Here is a 13729-nt window from a genome sequence, read left to right on the forward strand (position 1 = left end):
TTGGGTAGATTCAGTCATGAGGGTAGAACAGCAGACAGAAAAATGAAGCAATGGAGTCAAGAATACACGAGACCAGGAGGGCAGGATGATTTTCCCTGCAACACCTTCTGGACTGCCCTACTTGGGCAGCACAGACAAAAGAGAGGCATGATTAGCTCCTGAAACGTAACACATGGGAGTTAGTGGGCAGAGAACAAGTTTGATGAACTGAGGCAAGAGTAAACTTCGGTCTCTTTGCTTCTGTGTTCTGGTGTTGACTGGACTGCTTTGTGAGTGTGGCTAGGGAGGCCCTTATTGCAGCCATAGATTTAACAAGCTAAATGTATCAGTAAGTAAACTATATATCTTTCTCCTATTTTTCCATCATTTCTCCTACTACTTTTGATTAAATAAAACTATTTATAGCCAGTATCTTAATTTTTAACACTTATGGTTTTAACATAAACAGTGAGTAGTATTCAGCAGGGAGATAAGAAGAGCAACTCAAGTTTGGAACCAAAATCCTACAAACAATTTCAAGAACTATACAGCCAATAGAAAAGATGACTTACATTACTAAAATGATCTTAAAACAATTAGAAAAAAATAATCACCCTAGAGCAAATATCAATAATATGGAAATAGGTCTTGATCAATGACACATGTAAAATTCAGCTTAATTGCTCATTGGCTATGGGAAGGGGGAGGGAGGAGGAATGGGAAAGAATATGAATCATGTAACCATGGAAAAACACTCTAAATTAATTTTTTAAATTCCCCCCAAATGCTTTAAATAGCCCCATTTCCTTTGCAAAAGATAAAGAAATAAATTTTATGAGTGCAATACAGTCCTTTAAACTAAATCAAAGCACATGTACTTTATATTAAGTGACTTCAAACTGGGAACAGAAAGACAAAGAAAAATGTTGGAAAGAAACAAAGTTCAAGATTAAGGAATCAAAGAGTCTATAATCATTAAAATGGGTTTGACAAATATAAGAATTTTTAAAATTGAGTTGTGGTTGCCGTTTATAAAATTAACTCTTAAGTCACAAGGATGTTAGTAGCTTTATTAAAGCAGGGGAGAGATAGTAAAGAGGGAAATGTAGGAAAGAGGTAGAAAACATTGCGTAGTTAAATTAAATAAGTCCAGATCCGAGTGCCTCACCAAAGAGAGCATCCCATAGAAGACAGGAGAAGAGCCAAAAGGCCAGTATTTCCAGCTAGGGTCTCCTCAACCCAATCGAGTCACTGAAGCCAAACCCCTCGAGCCACCAACACAGAATCAATCTCCAATGCACAAGTCCTCCAATGCAGAAGTGCCAAGCAGAAGAATCCAACAGAGACACCAATGTAGCTCTCCCTCAGCAAGAGCCACCAAGGTAGCAGAAGTTGTTCCTCTACAAGAGCTAAGTAAAAGTCTTCCTCAGCAAGAGGTTGCAGAAGCACAAGTCACTCAGAATGCTCTTGACTGGCTTTTATAAGCAGTTTTCTCCCATTCATTTCCTGTCTCTCTGGTTCCTCCTTCCTTTCACTATGGCAACCCAAAGTTTGTCTATCACATCTCAGGAACTAATCTTAAGTCTCTCAATTTGCCTAGCACTGCCCAGAGGGCAGTATCTGTGGGATCCACCTCTCTTCCTCTGAGGGTGTGAACTCTTATCAAAAAGGATTCACAAGTTACAGATTAAGTTAAAAGGGTGGATTAGGTTAAGATAAGATTCCCTTTCAAAAGTCAAAAGACTGATGAGACAACAAAAGCTTTCCAACTATATAGTCAAGAGATGCTCATTACTCCCATAAAAAGGATACATTATTCTAGACATGTTCCAATCAAAGAAGGTTCTACCTTCACAGATGTGTCAGTCTCTAGACAATGGAGGCTAACAGTAAAGAGTAGCTACTAAAATTGTTTTTCAAAAAAATACTGAAATGACAGGATCATTCCTTGCAAAGATTATTTTATCAACTATTAAAAAGATGTATTGGAAGCTGAAGAGTATATAAAAAGAACAATTATAAGATTATAATAATCCACACGAGAAATAGTGGTGACCTGAACTAGTAGAACTGATAAAGTATGACAAATGACTGGACATGAAGGTAAGGGGAAAAGTTGCTAGGCAACCATATGCCTGGGAGGGTGGTAGAACCTATAAATTGTAATAATTAAAAATGGGTTTGACAAATGAGTTTTTAAAAATTATTGTGGTTGCCACTTATAAAAAATAATTAACTTCTTAAGTCAAAATGACTGTTAGCAGCTTTTATTTACAGCAAGGTAGAGATATTAAAGTGGGGAATATAGAAAAGAGGTAGAAAAAAAATCACCTAACCACAAATACCCTAAGTCTTACTCCTAGTGCATCCAGACCACAAATGCAAATTCGAAAGCAAATTTCACCAAAATCCAAAGTCCTAATCAGGAAGCAAAATCAGAAGAGCCAGGAGTTGCTGAAAAACTGCAGAGAACCTTCAGTGCACAGGAGGTCAAGATCAAGTCTTCACCACAACTCACCTTGAAGAGAGTGTCCCAGAGAGAGTCCCACCAAAGTGTCAACCAAGAGAGAGTCCTTGCATAAGGGCCAAGGAAGGAATGTCTTCTCCTATCTCCCCTTTCATAGCCCTTTTCACTTCCTGTCTCTCACTTCATAGATACCAATCACAGCCTCCCAATTTGCCTATTGGCTCAAGGTGGTAGGAGGAACTGCTTATTAACTTTGTGGATGTGAACTTTTTATTTTTTTCTAGTGACTTGTGAACTTCCTAAGTGTTAAGTAGGAGTACTTTTAGTCCTTGATTAATTAACTCAAAATAGACAAAGGGGATAAAAAATCCTTTCAAAATGAGATGGAAGTTCTAATTTCAGTTTCTTTATTTCATTTTTTATCATTTGTCTGATTTCTTCGGTGTGTTTTTATTCATTTTTATCAGTTAAAACCAATTCTAGCTTTGTTTCTGTTATGTTGGGAATTTCATTTCCATGTTTTCATTATAGGATTGACTTACTGTTAGCTTAGTTCTTTAATTTTTTTTCCTTTTCAGAATTTATAATACATTATCTCTCCAGGCATTTTGCTTCTACTGATTTTCTTTGGAGAAAATGTTGAAACTATTGGCTCCCTTTTGTTATTCAGTCATTTAAGTTATGTCCAATTCTTCATGACCCCATTTGGGGTTTTGCTGGCAAAGTAACTGGAATAGTTGCCCAATTTCTTCTCCAGCTCATTTTACAGATCAGAAAACTGAAGCAGAGTTAAGTGACTTGCCATGCTCGAGTCATATTGCCATTACATAACAGAGGCCAGATATATAAACTCTGGCAGGTCCATCCTAACTCTAGGCCCAGCATTCTATTCACTGCACTACCTAATTGACCTTGGCTTATCACTGGCTCCCTGCAACCTCTCAATGACCATCTATCCTATCCATTTTCACACCTATCATTGTAATTTTGGTCTTAATTATTCATCAGGTCAGGTAAACTATAGTCCAGTGACTTTTTGTAGCTAAGAATGGTTTTTACTTTTTTCAAAAATTAAAAATTTCAAATATATGCCATGTGGGCAACTGGGTGGCTCAGTGGATTGAGAACCAGGCCCAGAAATGGGAGGTTCCAGGTTCAAATCTAACCTCAAGACACTTCCCAGCTGTGTGACCCTGGGCAAGTCACTTAACACCCATTGCCTAGCCCTTACTGCTATTCTGTCTTAGATCCAATACAAAGTGGTGATTCTAAGATGGGAGGTGAGGGTATTTAAAAAAAAAAAAATAACCCAAGAAATCACCAAATAATATATTTGCAGAAATATAAACTACAAATCGCTTTGGGGCAGGGACCATTTCATTTCTGTACCTGCATCCTCAGTGCCTAGCACAGTTCATGGCACAGAGCAATGCTATGGCCCAGAACACTTAACGAATGTTTGTTGTTCAACTGATTTAACAATACTTGGACGAAAATTATAAGTCAAATAAATTTTGGAGAAAATTTAAGTCAATCTAAATTTAGATGACAAAAAACAGAAGAAACAGTGGATAATTTTTTCAATCAAATAATAAACTTAGTGAAGCAGAAAATGTGAAATTACAGCAAATCTAAGTCATATAAACTAAAAAAATCCACTAAATTACCCAAAATTGAAAAATGTATAATTAAATGAATGATACATCTAGAAGCCTGATAAAGATGCACAAACCTCAGAAACTTTATGGGAGAAAAAAACAAGAAAATATGGACAAGATATTCCAGGATGCCAGAACAAATATTTACCAATACACATTAAGCAGAATCACCGTGGACTTCCAAAAGAAAAAAAGAAATCAGAATGTAACAAAATTGAAAAGAAGGTACTATGTCCCTAGATTGATCTATCCAACAAAACAATATGAAGATATCTGATCAGATTCAAAGCTGAAATTGACCATCAGAAGTCCAATTTAACCTCCTCTTTTTATAAACAAGAAAACTGAAGTTTAGCAAATTTAAAAGACTTTCTTAGGGATTCACAGCTGCTAAGTTTGAAGAAGTTAAAACATGCACTTCAAGAGGCTCTTGTAGAAGAGTCAAACCTCTAAGCTAAAAGAAAAAATTATTCCTAATTTTCAAATTAAAGTAAGAACATATTAATAAGTGAAAGAGATCTATCAGTTGGGAATGCAAACCAAACACTAGAAAAACAATGAAAAATCCCCATTAAACAATAGAACAGAAATCCCAAAAATCAAAGGAGAATCAACAAAACAAAGTAAAAAAAAAAGTTATTTGTCTAATAAAACTAGGAGCTAGGGGGCAGCTGGGTGGTTCAGTGGATTGAGTCAGGAATAGAGATGGGAGGTCCTAGGTTCAAATTTGGCCTCAGACACTTCCCAGCTGTGTGACCCTGGGCAAGTCACTTGACCCCCATTTCCTAGCCCTTACCACTCTTCTGCCTTGGAGCCAATACACAGTATTGACACCAAGACAGAAGGTAAGGGTTTAAGGGAAAAAAATTTTTTTTTAAATTAAATAAAACTAGGAGCTAATTTTAAGGGAGGAAAACAATAAAATACTTAAGCTATCAGTTAGTTTGATTTTAAAAAACCAAAATGACCATTCAGAAATGAAAGGGGTGAATGCACCACCAATGAAGATGAAATTAAATTATTAGAAGTTATCTTGCCCAATTATATGCCACTAAAATTGCCAACCAAAATGAAATTTTAGATGAATATTTTCAAATATAAATTGTCCGAATTAGCCCAAGAAGGAATAGAATAAATAACCTTATTTGAGAAAAAAGAAAATTAGCCATAAATGAGTTCCCCAATACCAGATGGATTTACAAATGAGTCCTACCAAACATGTAAATAACAATTCCAATACTATGTAAACTATTTGAAAAAACAGATAAAAAAGAAACCCTCCAAAATTCTGTGATACAGATGTAGTCTTGATCCCTAAGCCAAGGAGAGTAAAAACTCAGAAATGTATTGAACAATTTCCCTAATTAACATTGTTGCAAAAATTTTAAATAAAATACCAGGAAGTTACAGCAATGTCAAAGATCATACACTATAACCAAGTGGGATTTCTACCAGGATTGCAGAGCGGATACAATATTAGGAAAACTATAAGCATAATTGACCAGAACAATGAAAAAATAAAAATCACATGATTATATCAATAGAATCTATTGAATAGAAACCAAAAAAAAGTTTTGACAACATGTACCACCCATTCCTGTTAACACTAGAAAGCATAGGAAGAAATAAAAGGAAAAGAGACAGGAAGGAAAATTCTATTTAAAACTGTATAAAGTACAAATGAGCTTTTCTTAAAATGATAATATCTACCTAAAACCAAGAACAAGCATAGATTCCCCAATAAGATGAAAGGTCAAACAATTATCACCACTGTTGTTCACTTTTGCATTAGGAACCTGGTTATAGGAATACAAAAAAGAAATGGGAGGAATAAGAACAGATAAAACTTTATCATTCCTAACTGTTTATATAATGGTATACTGTGAGAATCGATTAAAAAAACTAGTAAAAAATTAATAACCTTAGAAAAGTTGCAGGATATAAAATAAACCTAAATAAATCATAAACATTCCTATATAACAGTGATGGTGAACCATTTGACTTTTTAGGGATCCTGTGCCATGCCTCACTCACCACCCCCACCCCCTCATTGTATACCCATGAGCAGGGCCTGGCTACAGGCTGGCCAAGCCCTGGTTGAGCTCTGCTGGGAGGCTGGCTCACATGCCTGACCCCCTGTGTTCTGGGCCAAGCCAGGGACACGCAGGTGCCCAAAGAGAAGTCTCTATGTGCCATCTTTAGCACACATGCCATAGGTTTGCCATCATGGAAATAAATAAACACACACACTGTGAATGCTAAAATATGGTTTTCAATATTGTGAATTGCCAAAACTGTAAAGGTTTCGGCCAAACTGTAAAGATAATTTTTAGTGTCTTGATTTAAATCAAAAATAAGTGGTCGCCATGGGAAAATTCCCAAATATGAAAATACCCAAGTTAGCCAGGTTGTATGGAGATTTTAAATTAATACAAATTGAGGGGAGAGAGAGAGTAGAGAGTAAGAGAAAATAGTAGAAAGGGCCTAGGCCAAATGGCCTAGGCCTGAGCCTTAAGAGAGACTAGTCAGTCTTTATCACTCACCACAAGGTCATCCCAAGCAAAACTCCAGTCCTTCACTGAAATCCTCAACTCCTAAACCGAGTTCAGAGACCCAGCTCCTCCAACTAACTCCAAACTCCAACCTCCATGGTGAACCCCCAACTAGTCCGAACTCCAACTCAGTTCAGAGAGCCAGCTCCTCCAAACTAACTCCAAACTCTCCACCCACTAAGTTCAGAGAGCCAGTTCCTTTTAAAGAGAAATTTCTCTTATGTCACCTCCCCTAAATTTTCACATCTACCAATCACAGTAGACATTTTCCCCAGGCCTGACCATTCTAAATTCACATCTTCTTTTGTTATCACCTTCTCTGATTAGATTATATCTTCTGAGTATTTCACATCTCTTTGCTAAGCTTGCCCTTTGTATGCCTAAGTATGGGTGGAGTAATGTTAAAATTCCCAATACATTCCTGATCAAGTACCTTCATTTGTTACAATAAGGGAATAGCTTAACCAAATCTTCTAAGGTAGAGTCTGAGCAGTTTCAAGAATCACAACACACACACACACACACACACACACACACACACACACACACTATCAAAACCAAAGTAAAACCAAGAACTTAAAGAGGTAGAAATAGGAAGAGAATCCTATTTAAAATCACTGCAGAAAGTATAAAATACTTGAGTCTATGCACTCAGCTTTAGACTGGAACTAAACACACATTAAAAAAGCCAAGAATGTTTTGTAACAAATTTTTATTTTAAATTTATTTATTACATTAAAATAGCCAAGATCTAAACAACTGGAATAATATTAATTGCTCATGGGTAGGCTGGGCCAGTATAATAAAAATGATAATACTACCAAAATTAATTTGCTTATTCAGTACCATTCCAATCAAACTACCAAAGATTTACTTACAGGGTAGAAAAACTAACAAAATTCATTTGGAAGAACAAACAATCAAGAATATCAAAGGAATCTTTTTTTTTTTTTAAGTGCCACATCTCACACTATTATAAAAACAATCTTGGACTGGATAAAAAATAAGAGGGGCTGATCAACAGAACAGATTAAGTACATAACATACAGAAGTAAACAACCACAGTAACCTTGTGTATGATAAACCCTAATCTAAGATATTAATTAGGGTTACAGCCTCACTATTCAACAAAAACTGCTAGGAAAACCGAAAAGTAGTCTGACAAAACCTAGTGTAAGGATGATATTAGAAAGTAAGTATTGTTTTATTAGTTTAGGGATAAGAAGTAAAGTGGCTGCTTGAGAAAAGAACTGGAGCTTGTAACAGAGCTGAGAGAGCATGTTAATTTCAGATGTGACAGTTATAAACCTTTTTCTATGTCAATTATTCTCTCTGGCAATGGGGAGGAGCTCAGCGTTTTCCTTTCCCAACTTGGGAAACACTTCTGACTATCTATTGTGGTTTTATAAATTGTTTAAATAACTCTGAGAAGACCAAAGAAAAATCTGGTCTTTGTTTGGGACTCTGAGTCTGTTAAGACAGAGTCCTAACTTGATTCTTGTTGAGACTCAACCAGCTAGCCTTTGCTATTTTATAATTTGAAGGTGAAGTTAAGATTTATAATAAGGCTAATAGCCGTAGTTTTTATTAAAATTTGGGTTAGTCAGATCAAGGAAGATTAGTGTAGCCTGTGAGACACAGGAGAAGCGGTTCCTTGTGGAACCAGGGAGTTTATTTGGGTCGATTCAGAATCTCTTAGAATTAGAAATCCTTTTTATCCTTATATATTTCAATAAATATTTTATGTTTATCATAAGAGTTTCTTTAGCATCCTTGCACCTGGCCCTGAAGGGAAGTTCACATCTGAGCTTCATTTCATCACTTAATAGATATAATAAAAAGTATCTTCAAAGTATCTGAACAGTTTTAAACCTATATTGAACAGTTTTGATAAATTTTATTTTTATAACTCACCAATTTATTTTTTACAGTAGGCATAGGCCAACATCTAACACTGTACGATAAGATACAGTCAAAGTGGGTATACATTTTAAACATAAAGGGCAATTTCACAGATGAATTAAGGAAGCCTAGAAAAAAGTCACCTGTCAGATCTATGGATAACTGAAGAGCTCATGAAGAAAGGACCACGGAAAGCAAAATGGATAATTTTGATTACATGAAATTAAAGAGTTGCACAAGCAAAACCAATGAGGCCAAAATAAAAAGGGAAACAGAAAATGGAAGAAATGTTTTACACCAAATTTCTCTGATAAAAGTCTGTTCTCAAATACATAGGGAACTGAGCCAAATTGACAAGAATATGAGGTAATGCCCAAGTGGTAAATAGTCAAAGATATGAATAAACTATTTTCAGAAGAAATCAAAGATGTCAATTTTTTGTGAAAAAATTCTGTAATTTGCTAATAGAGAAATGCAAATTAAAATAACACTGAGGAACCACTGGAAAGAATCAAATAAAATGATGCAAAGTGAAACAAGTAAAACCAGGAAAACACTGTACATAGTAATAATAATATCATTTCAATAATCAACTATGAAAGACTTAGCTACTTTGATCCACAATGATAAACAATAATTTCAAAGGACTCATGATAAAAAATTATATCTACCTCCAGAGATTGAAATAATGAATTACAGGCCAGACTGAAGCATATTTTTCAATTTATTTTTCTTGTTTCCCCCAGCATACACTATGACTAATGTGGAAATGTTTTGCATGACTTCATGTGAATAATAGATTTCATATTCCTTGTCTTTCCAATGGGAGGGAAGGAAAGAGGAAGGGTGTGAATTAATTTTTTTTTAATTAACAAGGAAAAAAATCTTCCTACCAAATAACATACACAGTTGCTATTTCAGAGATTATTGCTATTTCAGAGATTATATATTAATATAGATTTTGGAAGATAAGTTTATAGTGCCAGACTGGATATCTCAGGAGAATCAAAGCATGTTCATAGCAATGGACTTTTAAAAGTGGAAAATCCATTTGTACCATTTTTGAATTTTGTACCAAATTTGAAAATCTGCATTAACTAGTTCTACCACTAGATGGCGACAACCTGTTGTAGGTGAGACAAAAGGCTCTATTATTTTCTGGGACTTCATGAAAAACAACAAATGCTCTAAACCCAAATACACAGGTTTTTATCAGACATCAGGAAAAAAGTAGTGACAAACTAGAGATTGGCTAGATGTCTTTGCCTTAAACCAACTGTGTCTTAAAGTAAACAAACCAACGATGTTCAGCCCTATAGCTTTAGGAGTATAGACCCTCACAAGTACTCTTTGAATTTCGGAGTAGCCACTTTCTGGAAAAACCAACACACAAAGAAGTATGAGCTGGGAGATTGAGGGAGGAAGCAGGGAAAGAAGGAGAAAAGAGTACAGTTTAACACAAAATAGCATGAAGTACCTGTGATGAATATATATTTCTCCATTCATATTAATAACGAAAGGGTTAAAGACTGGCTCTTGTTTTTTCATCTTTTCTGTCAGAGGCAGAAAGATGCTTAGAGAAATACTTGCCTTTAAATATATCAAATAATATGGAGAAGAGATTAATCCCTTATGGAGCTATGAACTAATGGAACATAGACTACATCAGATACTGCAGAAATTAAGACTTAAAAGCAACCTTTTAATGAGTTTCTCCTCACCTGTCCAAAAAATTAAGCCACTTGCAAAAATACTCTATCTACATAATATAGAATATCTAAATCTCCCAAATTTGTTAAAGGAAAAAGGGAACAAGAGTCTAAACAAAGGGCTGTATCCTATATAAGAAAAAGTAAGTCCTGATAGAGAGGGCTCACGGATATCCAAAATACCATGAGATTAAGTATTGGCATTCCCAAATTTAGCAACAGAAGAATGATGGAACTAAATGTGGCTTTGTATCTGTTAATTGCTTTTTTTGTATGTTATCTCTGTGGGAAAGGAACTTTAGGGATGTAAGTAAATGCTAGATTCAAAAAACTTGTATTGTTTTATAAAACACTACAGTTAATTTCAATATATTTTGTCTCTGCAAATACAGAGTTCTATCCAGATCTCTAGAAAGGTATAGATTATAATATCTAACAACATCCTTAAACCATGAAAAGTAATACTATCATTAATTATCTGGCAAATAGAAAAAAAAGAATTACCATGTTGTTAGTTTCCCAACTTGAAATTTATTTTAGATGCAGTCCAACCTCCCTCCTCCACAACTTCTTTTTTATTCTAGACATTAAAAGTAAATGTTTACTTATGTAGTTATATTAAAGATTATGTGGAAGGTGCCACAATCCGGGAATGTAAAAACTAAGCCTAATACAGCACAGTAGAGAAAGCACTGGAATTGTAATCAGGAAGATATAGGTTGAAGTTGTAGTACTCATTTACTAGCACTTAGCATAGTGTCTGGCAAACAGTAGGAGCTAAAAAATGCTTATTAATTACAAACTAAATGGTCATAAGTAAATCATTTACCCTTAACTTTGCATAGTTACTGTGAGGTTTAGATGAGTATATTAATCACTTTTCAAACTTTAAATGTCAGTAATTTTGCCAAATAACAAATGTTTCCAAATTTACTATACTTAACATTTATTTTATTTATGAGGAATTTATCAAAAATGCATGTTTTCCATTATAAAACTCCAAAATCTTTAAAGTTGAATATCAATTTAAATAATCTGATCATATCAATTCAAAAGTACTGTTTCCAAATATTGGTTGTGTAATGAATTGAGAAAGTTAAAAGTAATTTCATATATACTTATTAAGGATCAATTACTTAAGAATAGTAAGGTAGCTGTAGCATAGTAAAAAGCGAAGTGGCTTTAAATCAGGATGGTCTTGATTCAACTTTTGACTCTGAGATATATAGATATAGATAAAGACATAGATATAGACATAGATATGTAGATAGATATATAGATAGATAGATAGATTCTGTGATTCTAACAAAATATAATTATTTCTCATTTGACCCAGGAATGCTCTAAGATGATAAAATAAAGGAAAAAAATTCTGATTTGCATTAGTAAAAAAGATTTATTTATTGTTAATACCAATAAAATTATATGGTCATTCCCCACCCTTCCCCTGCCAAAAAAAAAAAAAGCACACAACAGCATGAAGTATCCGTGATGAATATATATTTCTCATTTTTATGGCTTAGCTTCATTCATGTTAATAACAAAAAGAGTTAAACAAAGTTCTCTCTATTATTAAATCTTTCAAAGAACTTAATATAATTATTCAACAGGCACAGGAATTATCTGGTTCAAGATGCCCTTAAACATTTTGCTCTTTATTTTCTTTGCTCTCGTTTTGCTTATCAAACTCAAATACAGTGTGCCAGAAGGCAATAGGGACAGAGCTCACTTGGAGTTGAATTTTGAATAGAACTTTCAGGCTGTCAAGTACAACTCTATGAGTATAAGTACAACTCTATGAGTTGAGCAAAATGATGCCCAGAGATGAAAGAGGCTTGTCCAAATTTATATCAGGAACTGGAAAGCCGAATTTGAAACTAGAACCTTGACTACAATTCCAGTACTCCTTCCACTGCACCATAATGATATGCTACCCCCATCACAAAGATTCCAAGAGGAAATCCATGGATAGTAAAAAAAATAAGTAGGTGAAGAATGCTTGTTCTCCAAATCAACATAAGGTCTAAGGACAACTCACAGAAATGATCCCTTAGTACTTGTATTTTATGATTAACTAAGCCCAGATTTAATCCAAGATTTCTGGAAATCTAAATAATACTATGATCCCAAGCCAACAATTATAATATAAATAATAGATAAGTACTTTAGGAATATTATCTCATTTGATCCTAAAATTCTGAAGTATGTACTATCATTACCCCCATCTTCAGATGCAGAAACAGGCTGAGAGAGGTTAAGTGACTGGCCAAAAATCAGAGGGCATAGGCCAAAACTGTAAGAAGTTAGGTTAGGGAAACTCAGTAGTCTTGTTTGTCAAAGATGAATACTTCATTAAGGAGAACAGTATAAAGTAAATGTCACAAAAGTAAATTGGCACCAGACTATGGAAAGCCCTTAGTTGCAAGCAAAGAAATTCGGATTTCATTAGTCGATAAAGGACCAATAAAAGGTTTTGATTGAAAGATCAATCTTTCTTGTCTATATAGATGTTATCAAAATGGAAGTATGAACTAGTATGGGGAAAGCAAATGATGAGAACTAGATATGAGATTACTATAATAGTCCAATAAAGTCGGGGGTACAAAAAGAATGCCAAGTTTTTGGGAAACAGGTAAGTGAGTGGTTGGTTGTGCCATTAACAGAAAAGGGAAAATGCGGATAAAGGCATAATTTTAAGTGAGGGAAAAGAAAATCAGTTCCTTTGTGCACTGCTGTAATAACAATTTTTTCAACAACTACTAGAGTAGCAGTTCTAAATGTAAAATCTTTGAATGTATATTTTTTTTAATTCTGATATGTTCAACTTCATACTTCAACCTAACTGCTTTCCTTTGTAATTCTGTGTATTTTATTTCATGTCCATAAGAACATTACTCTGGGAAGAAGCTCGACTTCATCATACTGCTAAAGTGGTCTATGGCACAAAAAGATTTAAGTCCCTACAGAGGTTCATTGGTTTTCTTATCATGGATATCTATTCATCTCTAAAAGATAAAAGCATTGCCCATCTCCTCAATATCGTAAGTGTAATCTCACAGCTTATTAAGAAGTAGGAGTAATTAGATTACATGAAAACTGGATAATCCAACTACTTACAGATCCTCAGCATAAATGACACACACAACTGTATAAACAATTCTAATTTAACACCCTGGGTCCTTCCAGAATGCTTAGAAATCCAATGAGATAAGCCTATTACTCTAATATTCATTATTCAGTATTATTCAGTATTCAGTAATACTGAAAGGTGTGGGTAGGTCCCACTAAGTAAAATTAAGGAAAACTATCTAAAACTATTTTGCCCAGAGTTCTAAAACTCTGAATACCTTATTTCCCAAGGAGATTGGGGAAAAAGAAAAAGAACCTAAATGTCCCAAGATATTTATAACAGCTTTATTTGTGATTGCAAAGAACTAGAAATTGAGGGGATGTCCATCAATT

At 34.5% G+C, this 13729-nt stretch overlaps 1 protein-coding gene and 1 long non-coding RNA gene across 4 annotated transcripts in view; one reads left to right on the forward strand and one right to left on the reverse strand.

Annotated features, from left to right (window-relative positions):
- LOC103093745 (uncharacterized) overlaps positions 1 to 13729 on the forward strand; it is a 99168-nt gene that overhangs the window by 84204 nt on the left and 1235 nt on the right. Inside the window, exon 3 of the long non-coding RNA XR_001624921.2 lies at positions 13155 to 13308. This is a non-coding gene — a long non-coding RNA (uncharacterized LOC103093745). The remainder of the gene's footprint in view (positions 1 to 13154; positions 13309 to 13729) is intronic.
- PTPN12 (protein tyrosine phosphatase non-receptor type 12) overlaps positions 1 to 13729 on the reverse strand; it is a 106361-nt gene that overhangs the window by 42398 nt on the left and 50234 nt on the right. The window lies entirely within an intron of this gene.

This window comes from Monodelphis domestica, chromosome 5, assembly GCF_027887165.1.
Source record: "Monodelphis domestica isolate mMonDom1 chromosome 5, mMonDom1.pri, whole genome shotgun sequence".
Lineage (NCBI taxonomy): Eukaryota > Metazoa > Chordata > Mammalia > Didelphimorphia > Didelphidae > Monodelphis > Monodelphis domestica.